Source organism: Bufo bufo, chromosome 2 (assembly GCF_905171765.1).
Source record: "Bufo bufo chromosome 2, aBufBuf1.1, whole genome shotgun sequence".
Classification (NCBI taxonomy): Eukaryota; Metazoa; Chordata; class Amphibia; order Anura; family Bufonidae; genus Bufo; species Bufo bufo.
This window is the reverse complement of record NC_053390.1, coordinates 730,419,910-730,426,371: the sequence shown is the minus strand read 5'-3', so window position 1 is coordinate 730,426,371 and position 6,462 is coordinate 730,419,910.

Here is a 6,462-nt window from a genome sequence, read left to right as displayed (position 1 = left end):
CTCTAGAAGTTCTCATTCCACCCCTGGGTAGTTTGGTTGATAAATCCCACCGGCGAGCCTGCAAATGCCATGGCAAGACTCTGAGGGGTACGGCTACACACAGTGGGCCAGAGCAGGATATTTCCTCCTCGGTCTCCTCCGCACCCCCACCCTTCCTCCCTAGCGTCAATGGCGTCCGAGGTAGACAGCAATACTTGTCGTATGCATTACCCCCTTCGTTAGGCGGGGTATTTGCACTACTGCCGGATGCAGTACTCCCTGGGATATTACCTCCCTCCATTGGGGTCTACCGCACTAGAACTTTTCAGTGCCGGCGGTAGGCGTTCCCCCTGTTAGTTAGGTGGCGGAACTGCATTTCCACTGGGGACAGTACTATGGGGATTAGCCTCTTCCATAGGTGACACTATGGCATTATCCCTGGTTCAGTGTTTACTGTCTGTCTTACCCCCTTACCTAGGTGGGGAATTGATACGGGACTCTCCATATGCCTTGCCCTTTCAGTAAGAGGCGTATTCTCTCTACTTGGATTCAGTCCTGCTAGATGCATTTCTGCATTGCCACACTTCATGGTGGAGTGCTTGCACTACGACTGAGCGATGTGCTTGCCGTAAGCGTTTCCCCCTTTCTTGGTAGGATATTTGCATCATTGCCCCTTCCACAAGTGGTCCACTACCGTGTGGAATGAGTGCACATCTTGGATGTTGCACTTCACCTACGCCACGGCTATAGGTGCCTTAGCGTCTTCTACAAGTAGAGCGCAGCGAGTATCGTTACACGCTGGTGCCCTTTGTTTTTCCTCTATTGGTATTTCGGTGCCACCAGTGGATACTGTGGCTGTTTCCACGTTGTGTCCCTTTCCTTCGGTTCCGTTTTGGGGCATGAATATGACAACCTCTCTCCTCAGGGGGTTGCCCAGCGTCTCTCATTTGTCCTAGCGTTCCCCATCTCCATGGTCCTCCACTGTTCCAATGTGTCTTCAACTATATGTAGTGCGTCACCATGGCACGTAATATTGTGATTACGTCCCAGTGAGTCGAGTGTTACACTGACTCTATATTCTCTTTCCACTATTTCTGATGGGGGAAGTGGTTGTGCTGGCACTCTGGTTTAGCTTTGCAGCCTATTCTCCTCCGCTGGTGCGGATTTTACGATGGTACTAGTGTTTGCAGTCGCTACATTGGGGCATTCCCTCAAGTAGGGGTTTTACCCTGACGCTGGCTTGGCGGTTGCTTCTGTTCAACGCCCTTCCCAGGTGGAGTGTTTAATGTTAGCTCTCCTTCCCTGGGGCGATATGATGCCATGTCTTCTACCGGATTCCTCTACTCTGCCCCTCAGTTTGTGCTGGCTGGGCACGCGGCAGCTCCAACAGTATGGGGGTCCTGGAGTAACCATTACAGTCTCTGGCTCCTCCTACATGGTTCCTTCGTCCGGTGATGGATTCTTCTAATGCTGAAATTGGTGGTGTTCGCTGTATGGCCTCCTTCTTAGGCGGAGTATGACACCGCCGCTATCATTGGTGGCTACTTCTGTGTACTACCAGGATCAGATGAGGAATGGGCTTCGCCCTGCCCCTTTTTTCCTTCCATTTGTTCCTTCTCTGGCTCAGGGTTCACGGCCACTCCGCAAATCTTGATAGCTCACACGTTACTACTTCCCCTCATCTATGTTGATGCAGGGTATTGGTTCTGTGGGTTTTTCTTCCAGTCTTATTCCGGACCGACTGTTGGGCTGTGACGTTTTCCATATTCCTCCTCCTACAGGTGAATCCTACCCATTGGTCCTGGGTGTGCTACCCGTTTCTACACCTACCTCTCTTGAGTCTTAACTAGTGACTGCCATGTCAGTCCAGTGTAGTCATGCTGTTTCATGGCACATTCCGTGGCTAGACTACGATACTCACCACGCCTCATTCAGGCATTCCTTTCTCGGTGGTTTATCGCCAGCTTCTCAGTCTCCTCACAAGCCTCTTCGGCTCGGGGGACATTGATGGACCACTTACAGTTTCCGTGGAGCGCTTCCCTTTAGCAGGGGTGGATCCTGCAGTCCTGGGTTTTTGGTTGGCCATTAGTTCCTTACTGGGTCAGGTTCGACCCTTTCCATCGTCCTCTGTCTCACCCAGGGCCTATAATACCTTCCTTCAGGGAATGGCACATACGGTTCCCCCATACCGTCCTCCTTTACCGCCTTGGGATCTGACCTTAGTCCTTTCAGCGCTCCGGGGTTTTCCCCTTGAACCCTTGCGGGAGATGTCACTCCGGATCCTGTCCTGGAAGGTGTTTTTTTCTTGTGGCTATCACATCCATCAGATGGGTGTCCGGGTTGGGGCGCTCTCTTACAGAGAAGCTCCTGGTTCGGACAGGGATAAGCGGTTCCCCGGCCCGTTCATTCCTTTCTCCCGACGGTGATCTCTGCTTTCCATTTTGATGAAGAAACTGTCCTTCCATCACTGTGTCCCTCCCCTTCTCACCCTAGGGAAAGGGAGTTAGGTCATTTGGATGTTGTCAGGGCTCTGACAATTTATTGGCCAGCCTCCGGTTCCTTCCGGCGTATGGTCTCTCTTTTTTTGTCATCCTGAAGGGTCCTCGCAAGGCATTGGCAGCCTCCAGGGTGGCAATTGCACGTCTGCATTTGATTAAACATACTGCACCCGGGGCAGGGTTCCGCCCTTTGGTGTCACGGCTCATTCCACCAGAGCGGTGGGCGCTCTTGGGCTCGGAGGTTTCAAGGTTCGGCCGCTCAGTTGTGCAGGGCGGCTACTTTCCTCCTTACACACATTCACAAAAATTTGCCGGGCGCCGCCTTTGGGCCGCACGGTCTTGCAGGCGGCAGTTCTTGGGCACTTGCTCCATGGGTCTGTGGTTTTCCCCTCCCTGTGGACTGCTCTCGGACGTCCCACGGTCTCTGTGTCCCCCAATGAATATGGGCGAGAAAACAAGATTTTTGTAAAACTTACCAGTTAAATCTCTTTCTCCACCCACAGCACAGCACCCACCCAGTATTGTTGTTCGGTCACAGTTGTGGCTGTTGCTGGTTAGAACCTGGTTCGGTTCTTGGCATTGTTGCTGTTCCACTTTTATTTGTTGGTTTATTTGCTTCTCCTACTGCTTCTCACAAACTGAAGCTCTCTCTCCAGGCTGGAGGGGGTATAGCTGCCAGGGGAGGACCTAACAGCTTTTACTAGTGTCAACGCCTCCTAGAGGACATAGCTATACCCACGGTCTCTGTGTCCCCCAATGAAGAATGAGAAAGAGATTTTACTGGTAAGTTTTACAAAAATCTCGTTTTTACACTTTAGTAAAGAGAGACATTTAGTCTTCTACCTCTGGCCTGATTTACTGACTCCTACACCATACACTGGCGATTGCACCCTACACCTCCTGCCTTGAACCCATACAAACAGCTAACATCACGAGCAACCCAACTACCATCAGGCAGTGTGCCCAAAACCAGGGTGTGCCTCGGGGGAAGAAAGGGTGCACCATCATTTCAATGCACGGCTCTAGGGAGCAACAGTGTGAGGAAAGCCACTGTGTTTGACTCTGACAGCCAGAGCCACTACCACTCCCATCCTGTGCTCCAGCTCCATCTGGGCTTGCTGAATATCTCTTAAAGGGGCCCCTGATCTGTGGAACTCCCTACATTTGTGTGGTCTGCATGGTGGCCAAATCCACCCCTTCATACATCAGTATATTAGAGACTGGAAACCATGCACAGCATCTATTTCTTCACGTCCAAGTGTCCTGATCAGATGTGGTGGACAATGTATAATTCTCATGTAGTGGTTCCATCTCATGCTTCGTAAAAATAATATAATCAATCGAATATTGATCAATATAATATATGAATCATACCAGTGTCAAAATACTTTATTTATACATATTATACAGTTTTTGACAATTTTTGCTTCATAAAATGTTTTGTTCAGTACACCAAAAATGTTCAATGTTCTTAAGTAGATATCCAGTAGTATCAGTATCACTAATTATTGTCCCCTTACGTTAAGGTAGAAGTTAAGGAATGACAGTGTATTTTTAATTTGTGTATGCAAATTATTTATTAAAGGATAACTTTAATATTTTTTATTTTTTTTGCTAAAGTGTAGGGCAAGTGATAGGTAACAATTTTGCAATAGACTTTATTTAGCCAAAACTTTATTTTTGGTAGAAAACTGGGGCTGAAATGGCCCTTAGCAGCACTTTTCAAAAGAGCGTTGCTAAGGGCCTACCATCCATTAGAAAAGACGGGCTGTGCAGACGCTGTGCTTCTGACTCGTGCTTCCCTGGGAGACAGAAGGCTGGGCACAGGAGTCTTAGAAGTTAAAATTACATTTAGATTCCCCCTTTCTATGCAATCTAATGCTCCGTTACATTCAATGACCTGCGATCCCTGTGATAATACTTCATGAAGCAGCCGCCGGAAGTAGAAGCACTGTGCGCAGTGAGCCGGCGGCTGCTACATGAATTATCACAGGGATCGCAGGTCAGTGAATGTAACGGAGCATTAGATTGCATAGAAAGGGGGAATATAAATGTAATTTTAACTTCTAAGACTCCTGTGCCCAGCCTTCTGTCTCCCAGGGAAGCACGAGTCAGAAGCACAGCGTCTGCACAGCCCGTCTTTTCTAATGGACAAATGGCCCTTAGCAACGCTCTTTCAGCCCCAGTTTCCTACCAAAAATAAACGTTTTGGCTAAATAAAGTCTATTGCAAAATTGTTACCTATCACTTGCCCTACACTGTAGCAATATATATATATATATATATATATATATATATATATATATATATATATATATATGACAGTTATCCTTTAAGAAATCCCCATTCAAGGGAATTATTTCATTTTATTTGGTTTAAATTTACATTTCATGGTATAGCATTTAGACCATTTTTACTCACTCTTTGTTTACAGTACAGTGTATGGTAAGCAAAATGCATTCCTAAAATCATATGTGTATATGCGTTTTTCCATCCATAGTAATACTAGAGATCAGCGAACTGATTCTAACAAATTGATTTGTCTCCATAGTAGGAGGTCTTCACCTGTGGGGCCTGTCCCCCCGGGGAAGAAGCGCTTACCTGCCTGTTGATTGACAGGGCTGGACATCTTGCCTGACCCTGACAATCTGGGCCTTGCACCACTATGGTGCAGAAGCTCAAATTTGTATGGTGCAGAAGCTCAAATTTGGCTTCTGCAGCAGTGACCTCTACCCAAAAGTGTACATATGACAGAACGGTGAGGACTCAGTGGTTAGTATTGTTTTCATTCAGCACTGGTGTCCTGGCTTCAAATCTGACAGCATCTGCATGGAGTTTGTATGTTTTTGTAAGTTTCTTTTTGACTGTGCGCATGGGATTCCACCAAGTTCTTTAGTTTTTGCCTAAACTCACAAAAATACACTGATTGACTCCCAATTAAATTTATGGAATATTTTGCAGCCTTCCATAAGAGGCATTAAGGAAGTTCAAGAGGGGCCTAGATACCTTTCTTGAAAGTAATAATACTTTCAAGCTTTGGATACTAGATTTCTGGAGAAGGGACTCCTTCTGGTTTTCAGATGTAGAATTGGGAAGCATTTTTCCCCTGATATGGGGATATAGGGGTTTTTGCCTTCCTCTAATAAACAGTGCAGCATTAGAGGTGTGTCTTCTTGACACAAGAGAGTGTACCTGACATGTAGCTCCAATGTAATTTTAAAATGTGATGTGAACAGCCCTTTACAATGAGAGGCTACAAAAAAGTCAGCTTATTCAAGCTTGAAAAGAAAATGTTCATTCATTTTGTCTAAATATACTGTATGTGTGCTCAATTCAAAGAACATGATCTATTTTACCAAGAACTGTACTAAGATCCAGGGGTTCTATACGTATAGAGCAAAAGTGTTTTAGTCATCAGTATAGGAAAGGATTCTTTACAGTTAGAGCAGTCAAGGTCTGAAATGCCCTACTCAAAGAGGTAGTAATGGCAGATACTATGTTAACATTTAAAAAAGGGCAAGATTCTTATCTAATGACAAGTCGCATCCAGGGCTGTAAATAGTTTTGCATTGGAAAATGTGCAATTGTTCAGAGAAAGGTTGAGTTTGATGGACATGTGTCTTTTTCCAACTGAAAGAGCTCTTCTAACATGTCTACAGCAATTTTGAAGCACCTTTTCTTAGAACTGAGCCATTCATCTGAAATATAAGAACTAATTGACAACTGGGTGTTACCAGCTATGGTGTGACAGTGTGAAACTATCCAATCTGTACAGTGTCACAATTTATAAGGACACGCCTCTTTCACAAGGGGAATGATAACACCCAGTTGTCAATTTGCTTATACATTTCTAGAATAAATGACACAATAAAGAGTAATATGTATGTATAGATGTTCCAGAATTGTTATTACAAGGGGAACGCAAGTAGTTACTAAGGCAGACATGACGGGAGAGGCTCTTCTTTAAGTATGTTAATCGGCGTAA